This window comes from Sinohyriopsis cumingii, unplaced genomic scaffold (genome assembly GCF_028554795.1).
Source record: "Sinohyriopsis cumingii isolate HCF-2022 unplaced genomic scaffold, ASM2855479v2 utg002126l, whole genome shotgun sequence".
NCBI lineage: Eukaryota > Metazoa > Mollusca > Bivalvia > Unionida > Unionidae > Sinohyriopsis > Sinohyriopsis cumingii.
In genome coordinates, this window is record NW_028316134.1 from 304,026 (window position 1) to 317,791 (window position 13,766).

Genomic DNA, 13,766 nt, shown 5'->3' on the forward strand with positions numbered 1-13,766 from the left:
CTTATATCGGCATGGTATTGGGCTCAACAGAGAGGGAATTTTCTGGTTGACAAAATATTGCTGGTCTTTGCACTGCATACTGTTTGTAAATAGCAATATTATTTCTTGTTCATAATGGGTTTACATATATATAAAACACCATCACCCCATGCACCAACCCCATTGTTACATGTTGGTTTGGTTATTGTTATCAAGAGGATGATAGACCACGGAGATACTGCGCGGATCGAGTAAATAATAAAATGAAAAACGAAATAGAATAAATTGAGACCTGAGCAGAGATATAGAATAAAACAAAACAAGCCTCAGAATGCAGAATAAAAGAATATAATCAATTATAAAAGCAAAAGGAAATCGAACATGACATTTGAATGATACACTTTCTTAGAAATAATTACTAAGTTTTCAAAAATATAATTAACCATTCTGTTCATACCAATAATAATCTCTTCTCGCCTAGTATGCCTGCATAACTTGGTTGCTTGCCGGTCCTTCCAAATTCAACGTCGGTCACAGGTTAGAGTAGAAAGATATTCTCTCTCTCCCTTTCTTTCTCTCTCACTCTCTCTCACTCTGTCTCTGTCTCTCTCTCCCTCTCTCTCTCTCTCTCTCTCTCTCTCTCTCCGAGCCTTCTATCAGATCATCAAGCATAATCTGGCCGTCTCCTTCCTTTGCTCACTGTATCGGTGTATGGAAATATTTTGCTTTTAAAATAAGTAAGAGACAAAGTAGATATTTGGCAGTTTTCTCCTCTGGGATCGAACCTCATGATCTCTCTCATTACGTCAGATAGCGTCATGTCGTAATTCAACAGAAATTAAGCCTAATATGTGTCAGTTCGCAGCCTGACAGCAGATACAAACACCCTAGAAGTCAGTAGTAGTGGTGGCAGTGGAGGTGCTAATGAGATGGCTTTGGTCTTCTTTTCATTTTCACTTCTGGTTTCTCCTCATTCTTTTTCACTTCTGTCGAATGAGGAGTGGACATCATCTTTTTAATGCAAGCTTTCAGTTCTTCTCGTTGGGGTATGTGGGGGAAAGCGGCAACAAGGACGCTGCAATCTTGCTAGGAATGGGAGCTGCTGACGGTGCTTGAAAACTTCTCGTACCTGTTCTTCATCAGGCATTCGTGGGGCTGCGTCTGTCTTGACCACTGGGGGGGGGTGGTGGGTGGTGGTGATGGTGATGGATTATTCATCAAGGTCTTAAAATCTTTCAGAGTGGGTAGAGCTGTTTCGTCTAAAGATTTCTGGTGAAAGAGTTGTATTCGTTGCAAGAGTTGACCGTACTTTAGTGATTTTTCTGTTTCAGACAAATCGTTACGATCCATCAACGATTGCAATTCCTGTTGCAACTTGGACGTCTTGGTCAAATTCGGATGATTGGGAGGCACATATGGGGTCCGTTGTACTTGCCAACGATGGCATTCCATCCATCGTTTCGTAAGGCACTAAAGCTTGTTTTCGTCCCTCCACTCGATTTCAACGGTCTCGTCTGAGATCTTTGGACTCCAGAGGTCCCTTTTATCTTCTTGGTTCCTTTTTATCTTGCTCCCATCAGTCCCCCCAGCATTGTTCCCAATACTCCTTTCAGCAAGGGTCCTAACAAGAGGGACAAAATTCTTCCGCGTTGTACCAACATCTTCATCTTTTGATAAATTTATATTTTCTTTGGACCAATTGGAGACAAACGTGACGATGTTTGGCTAAGCATTCTTCTGGTGGTTAGACAAAGGTATCGTATCTTTCAAGACGTTCAAACAACATTCGCACACGGTATCGATGAAATCTTTGGAGGCGGTTTGAATGAGATCCTTTCGCATGAGTGGAGAAGCTTTGGACAGGACGGACAACATGCCCCCATGTTTGACTAAACGAGGTGTCAGTTCTTTCCTTTTCTTTCCTTTGGGGATAGAAGAGGGATGGCTTCTTTGGGTGACATCTATGGGTTTTCAGGATCACAAAAACAATGATTCCCATTCTTTGCCTCAGGTCTTTTTTGTACTGGAACGCTTAGCCACTGATTTTCTTTATGTCATGTCAACTTGATGACAGTCATCACGCGTCGTGGAGGGATTCGCAACGGAATAAATCAGGACAGTCTTTGCTTGGACAAATCCAGTAAACTCTGTAACATGCCAAATCTCTCTTGGACTTTGATTTTGGGGGCAGGTACTTTGTCAAAAGCTGCTACTGCAGCTAAAGAGGAGAAGGGTGTCACCGTTGGAGAAGTTCTTGGAGACTCGGGTTTCCATTGTTTCATCAACTGAGGAAGAACGGGTGTCAAATTGGGTTTGGCAGGCATCACCAACAACGGAGAAGTGGAAGAACCTAAGGTTACTGGAGACTCGGTCACAGTCGCTGCAGGTCGTGGTTTGCGAATGTAAGGATACGTCCTGTTCGAAGCACCTCTCTTGTAGGTAGTAGCTGTTTTCTGTGGTCTTTTCTTGGGACTTTTCTTTTTCTTTTTCTGTGGGCTTTTCTTTTTGGGGGGCTGTGACCTGGTCTTGACACTGTTTCTCTTTTTCTTCTTTGGGGCTCGCTTCACATTTGAGAGTGACTTTTTTCATGGGATATTATAGGTCATTTCTTTGTGTGCATAAATCCAATTTACATGAGATATGCCATGATCCGTCATACCGTAGCAATAAGTGAAATTATTATATAAAATATTTAACTGTAAGGCATCTATATGCTTAATACGACAGGATAACTGCCACTAAGATGCGATGGGGTAGGAAACTATTGTTGTTAAAATCTATAGTAAGCTATCCAAATGAGATGATCCTGTTTTTCAATGTTTATTTATTCCTGTAACATTTTGTTAAGAAATACCAATCAGTCAGCCCCGGTGGCGCAATCGGTTAGCGCGCCGTACTTATAGACAGTATCCTAGGCGATGCGGAGGTTGTGAGTTCGATCCTCACCCGGGGCAACGATCATTTTTAATGAAAAAATCCATTACCTATCATTACGCCAATATATTATATTTACATATTCTGATATATTTCGCATATTGTATGGGTAATCGGGAAAGGCAACAGGCATCGGTTAATTAGGAGTGTTTTCCATTTAATTTCCTTGCATCACCTAGTCATTTTGAACCTTTAATTTGAGTTAGTCATTTTAAATTGCTACTATTCCTCCTATGTGTTAAATGAGGTTGGCTACTGCACATTTTGACACTTGTTTCAGACATCAAACATAAACCTGAATACACACGCACAATGAAGGCGCAGGGACGCTCGCAAAGATATTGAAAACTGCATACATCTAATGTAGTCTTACTCTTCTGCCAGGAACGAGAGGTCTCTGAGGTTCGAGGCCACTCGCCTACCCCAAAGAGTCAGATGCCTTCTGATACGTCGAACACTTCCAATATGGATGGTTGCAAGTTCTCTAACAGTACATGCCACGAAGAGAAACTGGTGGCCCGCATCAGTGAAGCATTTAAGGCATTTCTGTCGTAGAAGAGAAAGGTGCTCACACGTTTAGTCCCGACTGACGATGAACAACATGCATCGTCTTCTTTGGAGGATTAATTTAATGCTGTGCAAAACTGTGCTTCTTATGGATCTACCTCCTTACTCTCTGCGCCCATTTCATACCATATTCCTGCCAAACTCATGGAAAGAAATGTAGCAAGATGAGTCTACTGACTAGACGTTGTTGTTGTCAAACACCTTCGAGGTTGGAAATCCACGATCTGTTATTTAAGTGGATGAAGAAAACAAAGTGTTCTGCCTATCGTGACTTGCATGTGACCACGATTTAAGATATCCAACTATGGAAAAGTTCATTCTTCGTTTTGCAACCGCTCATGGCAAACGATCCCACACATTACCACACAAATTGAATGTTCTAAAGAAACATAATTTTGCATTCCGGACGTTTGTGTATCTAATTGCGCTTGCCACGACTGTGTTCATCAACCTTTATTTCCTTACTGTCGGAATTGTCGTGTGTCCCAAGTTGGATAACAAACAATACTTTGTTTGCTCATAAAAGTAGAATAGGGTTATTACGATATTTACTATGAAGGGGTTGAGGTTTAAATGCTGAATTTCAAAGAAAGAAAAACTCTAAGACTGTTTACATATTCCAGATATTATTTGATATCTTTAAAATTTCCATTCAAGCAAGAATTAAAAAAGCAATACAACAATATGACTTAATATGGAGTAAAATCCAAACTAAATAGTATACGAATTGATCAAAATACTGATTCTAATTATTCACAATATGCAGTATCTATTTACATTGTTTCAATTTCTTTTCTTCTGTCAAATTTTCTTTTTCTTTCATTTTTGTTTCTCTCGTCATGCATCCAAGTTTGTTAATTAAGACAATGATTTTCTAAACCATTTTAGGTTTATAGCTTATATCGGCATGGTATTGGGCTCAGCATAGAAGGGATTTTCTGGTTGACAAAATATTGCTGGTCTTTGCACTGCATACTGTTTGTAAATAGCAATATTATTTGCTGTTCATAATGGGTTTATATATATATATATATATATATATATATATATATATATATATATATATATATATATATATATATATATATAACACCATCACCCCATGCACCAAACCCATTGTTACATGTTGGTTTGGTTATTGTTATCAAGAGGATGATAGACCACGGAGATACTGCGCGGATCGAGTAAATAATAAAATAAAAAACGAAATAGAATAAATTGAGACCTGAGCAGAGATATAGAATAAAACAAAACAAGCCTCAGAATGCAGAATAAAAGAATATAATCAATTATAAAAGCAAAAGGAAATGGAACATGACATTTGAATGATACACTTTCTTAGAAATAATTACTAAGTTTTTAAAAATATAATTAACCATTCTGTTCATACCAATAATAGAAATCTCTTCTCGCCTAGCATGCCTGCATAACTTGGTTGCTTGCCGGTCCTTCCAAATTCAACGTCGGTCACAGGTTAGAGTAGAAAGATATTCTCTCTCTCCCTTTCTTTCTCTCTCACTCTCTCTCACTCTGTCTCAGACTCTCTCTCTCTCTCTCTCTCTCTCTCTCTCTCTCTCTCTCTCTCTCTCTCTCCCAGCCTTCTATCGGATCATCAAGCATAATCTGGCCGTCTCCTTCCTTTGCTCACTGTATCGGTGTATGGAAATATTTTGCTTTTAAAATAAGTAAGAGACAAAGTAGATATTTGGCAGTTTTTTCCTCTGGGATCGAACCTCATGATCTCTCTCATTACGTCAGATATCGTCATGTCGTAATTCAACAGAAATTAAGCCTAATATGTGTCAGTTCGCAGCCTGACAGCAGATACAAACACCCTAGAAGTCAGTAGTAGTGGTGGCAGTGGAGGTGCTAATGAGATGGCTTTGGTCTTCTTTTCATTTTCACTTCTGGTTTCTCCTCATTCTTTTTCACTTCTGTCGAATGAGGAGTGGACATCATCTTTTTAATGCAAGCTTTCAGTTCTTCTCGTTGGGGTGTGTGGGGGAAAGCGGCAACAAGGACGCTGCAATCTTGCTAGGAATGGGAGCTGCTGACGGTGCTTGAAAACTTCTCGTACCTGTTCTTCATCAGGCATTCGTGGGGCTGCGTCTGTCTTGACCACTGGGGTGGTGGTGGGTGGTGGTGATGGTGATGGATTATTCATCAAGGTCTTAAAATCTTTCAGAGTGGGTAGAGCTGTTTCGTCTAAAGATTTCTGGTGAAAGAGTTGTATTCGTTGCAAGAGTTGACCGTACTTTAGTGATTTTTCTGTTTCAGACAAATCGTTACGATCCATCAACGATTGCAATTCCTGTTGTAACTTGGACGTCTTGGTCAAATTCGGATGATTGGGAGGCAAATATGGGGTCCGTTGTAATTGCCAACGATGGCATTCCATCCATCGTTTCGTAAGGCACTAAAGCTTGTTTTCGTCCCTCCACTCGATTTCAACGGTCTCGTCTGAGATCTTTGGACTCCAGAGGTCCCTTTTATCTTCTTGGTTCCTTTTTATCTTGCTCCCATCAGTCCCCCCAGCATTGTTCCCAATACTCCTTTCAGCAAGGGTCCTAACAAGAGGGACAAAATTCTTCCGCGTTGTACCAACATCTTCATCTTTTGATAAATTTATATTTTCTTTGGACCAATTGGAGACAAACGTGACGATGTTTGGCTAAGCATTCTTCTGGTGTTTAGACACAGGTATCGTATCTTTCAAGACGTTCAAACAACATTCGCACACGGTATCGATGAAATCTTTGGAGGCGGTTTGAATGAGATCCTTTCGCATGAGTGGAGAAGCTTTGGACAGGACGGACAACATGTCCCCATGTTTGACTAAACGAGGTGTCAGTACTTTCCTTTTCTTTCCTTTGGTGATAGAAGAGGGATGGCTTCTTGGGGTGACATCTATGGGTTTTCAGGATCACAAAAACAATGATTCCCATTCTTTGCCTCAGGTCTTTTTTGTACTGGAACGCTTAGCCACTGATTTTCTTTATGTCATGTCAACTTGATGACAGTCATCACGCGTCGTGGAGGGATTCGCAACGGAATAAATCAGGACAGTCTTTGCTTGGACAAATCCAGTAAACTCTGTAACATGCCAAATCTCTCTTGGACTTTGATTTTGGGGGCAGGTACTTTGTCAAAAGCTGCTACTGCAGCTAAAGAGGAGAAGGGTGTCACCGTTGGAGAAGTTCTTGGAGACTCGGGTTTCCATTGTTTCATCAACTGAGGAAGAACGGGTGTCAAATTGGGTTTGGCAGGCATCACCAACAACGGAGAAGTGGAAGAACCTAAGGTTACTGGAGACTCGGTCACAGTCGCTGCAGGTCGTGGTTTGCGAATGTAAGGATACGTCCTGTTCGAAGCACCTCTCTTGTAGGTAGTAGCTGTTTTCTGTGGTCTTTTCTTGGGACTTTTCTTTTTCTTTTTCTGTGGGCTTTTCTTTTTGGGGGGCTGTGACCTGGTCTTGACACTGTTTCTCTTTTTCTTCTTTGGGGCTCGTTTCACATTTGAGAGTGACTTTTTTCATGGGATATTATAGGTCATTTCTTTGTGTGCATAAATCCAATTTACATGAGATATGCCATGATCCGTCATACCGTAGCAATAAGTGAAATTATTATATAAAATATTTAACTTTAAGGCATCTATATGCTTAATACGACAGGATAACTGTCACTAAGATGCGATGGGGTAGGAAACTATTGTTGTTAAAATCTATAGTAAGCTATCCAAATGAGATGATCCTGTTTTTCAATGTTTATTTATTCCTGTAACATTTTGTTAAGCAATATCATTCAGTCAGCCCCGGTGGCGCAATCGGTTAGCGCGCCGTACTTATAGACAGTATCCTAGGCGATGCGGAGGTTGTGAGTTCGATCCTCACCCGGGGCAACGATCATTTTTAATGAAAAAATCCATTACCTATCATTACGCCAATATATTTTTTTTTTACATATTCTGATATATTTCGCATATTGCATGGGTAATCGGGAAAGGCAACAGGCATCGGTTAATTAGGAGTGTTTTCCATTTAATTTCCTTGCATCACCTAGTCATTTTGAACCTTTAATTTGAGTTAGTCATTTTAAATTGCTACTATTCCTCCTATGTGTTAAATGAGGTTGGCTACTGCACATTTTGACACTTGTTTCAGACATCAAACATAAACCTGAATACACACGCACAATGAAGGCGCAGGGACGCTCGCAAAGATATTGAAAACTGCATACATCTAATGTAGTCTTACTCTTCTGCCAGGAACGAGAGGTCTCTGAGGTTCGAGGCCACTCTCCTACCCCAAAGAGTCAGATGCCTTCCGATACGTCGAACACTTCCAATATGGATGGTTGCAAGTTCTCTAACAGTACATGCCACGAAGAGAAACTGGTGGCCCGCATCAGTGAAGCATTTAAGGCATTTCTGTCGTAGAAGAGAAAGGTGCTCACACGTTTAGTCCCGACTGACGATGAACAACATGCATCGTCTTCTTTGGAGGATTAATTTAATGCTGTGCAAAACTGTGCTTCTTATGGATCTACCTCCTTACTCTCTGCGCCCATTTCATACCATATTCCTGCCAAACTCATGGAAAGAAATGTAGCAAGATGAGTCTACTGACTAGACGTTGTTGTTGTCAAACACCTTCGAGGTTGGAAATCCACGATCTGTTATTTAAGTGGATGAAGAAAACAAAGTGTTCTGCCTATCGTGACTTGCATGTGACCACGATTTAAGATATCCAACTATGGAAAAGTTCATTCTTCGTTTTGCAACCGCTCATGGCAAACGATCCCACACATTACCACACAAATTGAATGTTCTAAAGAAACATAATTTTGCATTCCGGACGTTTGTGTATCTAATTGCGCTTGCCACGACTGTGTTCATCAACCTTTATTTCCTTACTGTCGGAATTGTCGTGTGTCCCAAGTTGGATAACAAACAATACTTTGTTTGCTCATAAAAGTAGAATAGGGTTATTACGATATTTACTATGAAGGGGTTGAGGTTTAAATGCTGAATTTCAAAGAAAGAAAAACTCTAAGACTGTTTACATATTCCAGATATTATTTGATATCTTTAAAATTTCCATTCAAGCAAGAATTAAAAAAGCAATACAACAATATGACTTAATATGGAGTAAAATCCAAACTAAATAGTATACGAATTGATCAAAATACTGATTCTAATTATTCACAATATGCAGTATCTATTTACATTGTTTCAATTTCTTTTCTTCTGTCAAATTTTCTTTTTCTTTCATTTTTGTTTCTCTCGTCATGCATCCAAGTTTGTTAATTAAGACAATGATTTTCTAAACCATTTTAGGTTTATAGCTTATATCGGCATGGTATTGGGCTCAGCATAGAAGGGATTTTCTGGTTGACAAAATATTGCTGGTCTTTGCACTGCATACTGTTTGTAAATAGCAATATTATTTGCTGTTCATAATGGGTTTATATATATATATATATATATATATATATATATATATATATATATATATATATATATATATATATATATATATATATATATATATATATATATAACACCATCACCCCATGCACCAAACCCATTGTTACATGTTGGTTTGGTTATTGTTATCAAGAGGATGATAGACCACGGAGATACTGCGCGGATCGAGTAAATAATAAAATAAAAAACGAAATAGAATAAATTGAGACCTGAGCAGAGATATAGAATAAAACAAAACAAGCCTCAGAATGCAGAATAAAAGAATATAATCAATTATAAAAGCAAAAGGAAATGGAACATGACATTTGAATGATACACTTTCTTAGAAATAATTACTAAGTTTTTAAAAATATAATTAACCATTCTGTTCATACCAATAATAGAAATCTCTTCTCGCCTAGCATGCCTGCATAACTTGGTTGCTTGCCGGTCCTTCCAAATTCAACGTCGGTCACAGGTTAGAGTAGAAAGATATTCTCTCTCTCCCTTTCTTTCTCTCTCACTCTCTCTCACTCTGTCTCAGACTCTCTCTCTCTCTCTCTCTCTCTCTCTCTCTCTCTCTCTCTCTCTCTCTCTCTCTCTCTCTCCCAGCCTTCTATCGGATCATCAAGCATAATCTGGCCGTCTCCTTCCTTTGCTCACTGTATCGGTGTATGGAAATATTTTGCTTTTAAAATAAGTAAGAGACAAAGTAGATATTTGGCAGTTTTTTCCTCTGGGATCGAACCTCATGATCTCTCTCATTACGTCAGATATCGTCATGTCGTAATTCAACAGAAATTAAGCCTAATATGTGTCAGTTCGCAGCCTGACAGCAGATACAAACACCCTAGAAGTCAGTAGTAGTGGTGGCAGTGGAGGTGCTAATGAGATGGCTTTGGTCTTCTTTTCATTTTCACTTCTGGTTTCTCCTCATTCTTTTTCACTTCTGTCGAATGAGGAGTGGACATCATCTTTTTAATGCAAGCTTTCAGTTCTTCTCGTTGGGGTGTGTGGGGGAAAGCGGCAACAAGGACGCTGCAATCTTGCTAGGAATGGGAGCTGCTGACGGTGCTTGAAAACTTCTCGTACCTGTTCTTCATCAGGCATTCGTGGGGCTGCGTCTGTCTTGACCACTGGGGTGGTGGTGGGTGGTGGTGATGGTGATGGATTATTCATCAAGGTCTTAAAATCTTTCAGAGTGGGTAGAGCTGTTTCGTCTAAAGATTTCTGGTGAAAGAGTTGTATTCGTTGCAAGAGTTGACCGTACTTTAGTGATTTTTCTGTTTCAGACAAATCGTTACGATCCATCAACGATTGCAATTCCTGTTGTAACTTGGACGTCTTGGTCAAATTCGGATGATTGGGAGGCAAATATGGGGTCCGTTGTAATTGCCAACGATGGCATTCCATCCATCGTTTCGTAAGGCACTAAAGCTTGTTTTCGTCCCTCCACTCGATTTCAACGGTCTCGTCTGAGATCTTTGGACTCCAGAGGTCCCTTTTATCTTCTTGGTTCCTTTTTATCTTGCTCCCATCAGTCCCCCCAGCATTGTTCCCAATACTCCTTTCAGCAAGGGTCCTAACAAGAGGGACAAAATTCTTCCGCGTTGTACCAACATCTTCATCTTTTGATAAATTTATATTTTCTTTGGACCAATTGGAGACAAACGTGACGATGTTTGGCTAAGCATTCTTCTGGTGTTTAGACACAGGTATCGTATCTTTCAAGACGTTCAAACAACATTCGCACACGGTATCGATGAAATCTTTGGAGGCGGTTTGAATGAGATCCTTTCGCATGAGTGGAGAAGCTTTGGACAGGACGGACAACATGTCCCCATGTTTGACTAAACGAGGTGTCAGTACTTTCCTTTTCTTTCCTTTGGTGATAGAAGAGGGATGGCTTCTTGGGGTGACATCTATGGGTTTTCAGGATCACAAAAACAATGATTCCCATTCTTTGCCTCAGGTCTTTTTTGTACTGGAACGCTTAGCCACTGATTTTCTTTATGTCATGTCAACTTGATGACAGTCATCACGCGTCGTGGAGGGATTCGCAACGGAATAAATCAGGACAGTCTTTGCTTGGACAAATCCAGTAAACTCTGTAACATGCCAAATCTCTCTTGGACTTTGATTTTGGGGGCAGGTACTTTGTCAAAAGCTGCTACTGCAGCTAAAGAGGAGAAGGGTGTCACCGTTGGAGAAGTTCTTGGAGACTCGGGTTTCCATTGTTTCATCAACTGAGGAAGAACGGGTGTCAAATTGGGTTTGGCAGGCATCACCAACAACGGAGAAGTGGAAGAACCTAAGGTTACTGGAGACTCGGTCACAGTCGCTGCAGGTCGTGGTTTGCGAATGTAAGGATACGTCCTGTTCGAAGCACCTCTCTTGTAGGTAGTAGCTGTTTTCTGTGGTCTTTTCTTGGGACTTTTCTTTTTCTTTTTCTGTGGGCTTTTCTTTTTGGGGGGCTGTGACCTGGTCTTGACACTGTTTCTCTTTTTCTTCTTTGGGGCTCGTTTCACATTTGAGAGTGACTTTTTTCATGGGATATTATAGGTCATTTCTTTGTGTGCATAAATCCAATTTACATGAGATATGCCATGATCCGTCATACCGTAGCAATAAGTGAAATTATTATATAAAATATTTAACTTTAAGGCATCTATATGCTTAATACGACAGGATAACTGTCACTAAGATGCGATGGGGTAGGAAACTATTGTTGTTAAAATCTATAGTAAGCTATCCAAATGAGATGATCCTGTTTTTCAATGTTTATTTATTCCTGTAACATTTTGTTAAGCAATATCATTCAGTCAGCCCCGGTGGCGCAATCGGTTAGCGCGCCGTACTTATAGACAGTATCCTAGGCGATGCGGAGGTTGTGAGTTCGATCCTCACCCGGGGCAACGATCATTTTTAATGAAAAAATCCATTACCTATCATTACGCCAATATATTATATTTACATATTCTGATATATTTCGCATATTGCATGGGTAATCGGGAAAGGCAACAGGCATCGGTTAATTAGGAGTGTTTTCCATTTAATTTCCTTGCATCACCTAGTCATTTTGAACCTTTAATTTGAGTTAGTCATTTTAAATTGCTACTATTCCTCCTATGTGTTAAATGAGGTTGGCTACTGCACATTTTGACACTTGTTTCAGACATCAAACATAAACCTGAATACACACGCACAATGAAGGCGCAGGGACGCTCGCAAAGATATTGAAAACTGCATACATCTAATGTAGTCTTACTCTTCTGCCAGGAACGAGAGGTCTCTGAGGTTCGAGGCCACTCGCCTACCCCAAAGAGTCAGATGCCTTCCGATACGTCGAACACTTCCAATATGGATGGTTGCAAGTTCTCTAACAGTACATGCCACGAAGAGAAACTGGTGGCCCGCATCAGTGAAGCATTTAAGGCATTTCTGTCGTAGAAGAGAAAGGTGCTCACACGTTTAGTCCCGACTGACGATGAACAACATGCATCGTCTTCTTTGGAGGATTAATTTAATGCTGTGCAAAACTGTGCTTCTTATGGATCTACCTCCTTACTCTCTGCGCCCATTTCATACCATATTCCTGCCAAACTCATGGAAAGAAATGTAGCAAGATGAGTCTACTGACTAGACGTTGTTGTTGTCAAACACCTTCGAGGTTGGAAATCCACGATCTGTTATTTAAGTGGATGAAGAAAACAAAGTGTTCTGCCTATCGTGACTTGCATGTGACCACGATTTAAGATATCCAACTATGGAAAAGTTCATTCTTCGTTTTGCAACCGCTCATGGCAAACGATCCCACACATTACCACACAAATTGAATGTTCTAAAGAAACATAATTTTGCATTCCGGACGTTTGTGTATCTAATTGCGCTTGCCACGACTGTGTTCATCAACCTTTATTTCCTTACTGTCGGAATTGTCGTGTGTCCCAAGTTGGATAACAAACAATACTTTGTTTGCTCATAAAAGTAGAATAGGGTTATTACGATATTTACTATGAAGGGGTTGAGGTTTAAATGCTGAATTTCAAAGAAAGAAAAACTCTAAGACTGTTTACATATTCCAGATATTATTTGATATCTTTAAAATTTCCATTCAAGCAAGAATTAAAAAAGCAATACAACAATATGACTTAATATGGAGTAAAATCCAAACTAAATAGTATACGAATTGATCAAAATACTGATTCTAATTATTCACAATATGCAGTATCTATTTACATTGTTTCAATTTCTTTTCTTCTGTCAAATTTTCTTTTTCTTTCATTTTTGTTTCTCTCGTCATGCATCCAAGTTTGTTAATTAAGACAATGATTTTCTAAACCATTTTAGGTTTATAGCTTATATCGGCATGGTATTGGGCTCAGCATAGAAGGGATTTTCTGGTTGACAAAATATTGCTGGTCTTTGCACTGCATACTGTTTGTAAATAGCAATATTATTTGCTGTTCATAATGGGTTTATATATATATATATATATATATATATATATATATATATATATATATATATATATATATATAAAACACCATCACCCCATGCACCAAACCCATTGTTACATGTTGGTTTGGTTATTGTTATCAAGAGGATGATAGACCACGGAGATACTGCGCGGATCGAGTAAATAATAAAATAAAAAACGAAATAGAATAAATTGAGACCTGAGCAGAGATATAGAATAAAACAAAACAAGCCTCAGAATGCAGAATAAAAGAATATAATCAATTATAAAAGCAAAAGGAAATGGAACATGACATTTGAATGATACACTTTCTTAGAAATAATTACTAAGTTTTTAAAAA

At 39.3% G+C, this 13,766-nt stretch overlaps 3 non-coding genes across 3 annotated transcripts; all 3 read left to right on the forward strand.

The window, feature by feature from the left end:
* The first annotated feature begins 2,843 nt into the window (after nt 1-2,843).
* On the forward strand, nt 2,844-2,933 carry Trnai-uau (transfer RNA isoleucine (anticodon UAU)). Its single transcript is given in 2 exon segments — nt 2,844-2,881; nt 2,898-2,933. It is a non-coding gene; the product is annotated as a tRNA-Ile (tRNA).
* A 4,357-nt stretch (nt 2,934-7,290) lies between these two features.
* Trnai-uau (transfer RNA isoleucine (anticodon UAU)) lies at nt 7,291-7,380 on the forward strand. Its single transcript is given in 2 exon segments — nt 7,291-7,328; nt 7,345-7,380. It is a non-coding gene; the product is annotated as a tRNA-Ile (tRNA).
* Nucleotides 7,381-11,771: 4,391 nt separating this feature from the next.
* On the forward strand, nt 11,772-11,861 carry Trnai-uau (transfer RNA isoleucine (anticodon UAU)). The gene is given in 2 exon segments: nt 11,772-11,809; nt 11,826-11,861. It is a non-coding gene; the product is annotated as a tRNA-Ile (tRNA).
* The last annotated feature ends 1,905 nt before the right edge of the window (nt 11,862-13,766 follow it).